This window comes from Callorhinus ursinus, unplaced genomic scaffold, assembly GCF_003265705.2.
Source record: "Callorhinus ursinus isolate GAN/ISIS: 27379988/994484 unplaced genomic scaffold, GSC_fseal_2.0 scaffold21, whole genome shotgun sequence".
In the NCBI taxonomy this organism is placed as follows: Eukaryota; Metazoa; Chordata; class Mammalia; order Carnivora; family Otariidae; genus Callorhinus; species Callorhinus ursinus.
This window is the reverse complement of record NW_027397083.1, coordinates 16,340,109-16,340,713: the sequence shown is the minus strand read 5'-3', so window position 1 is coordinate 16,340,713 and position 605 is coordinate 16,340,109.

Genomic DNA, 605 nt, shown 5'->3' with positions numbered 1-605 from the left:
TTTTTTTTTTTTTTTTAAAGATTTTATTTATTTATTTCAGAGAGAGAGAGAATGAGAGATAGAAAGCACGAGAGGGAAGAGGGTCAGAGGGAGAAGCAGACTCACCGCTGAGCAGGAAGCCGGATGTGGGACTCGATCCGGGGACTCCAGGATCATGACCTGAGCCGAAGGCAGTCGCTTAACCAACTGAGCCACCCAGGCACCCTGTTTATTATTTTTTTTAAAGATTTTATTTATTTATTTGAGAAAGAGAGAATGACAGAGAGAGAGCAAGAGGGTCAGAGAGAGAAGCTGACTCCCCGCCGAGCAGGGAGCCCGATACGGGACTCGATCCCGGGACTCCCAGGATCATGACCTGAGCCGAAGGCAGTCGCTTAACCAACTGAGCCACCCAGGCGCCCAAAACATGTCTGCTCTTTAAAAAAAAAAGTCAAAAAATATGAAAGTGTAAAGAAAAAGGTATAAACCACTTTCTTAACTTCTGACATCAGCCTAAAACGTGCTTTCAATTCCCAGTTTAGGATGGATCACAAAATTAGGCATTATGGATTGGCCATTTTCTGTGGTGTGGCTCCTTTTTAAAATGTCATTTAAATTCGGTTAAC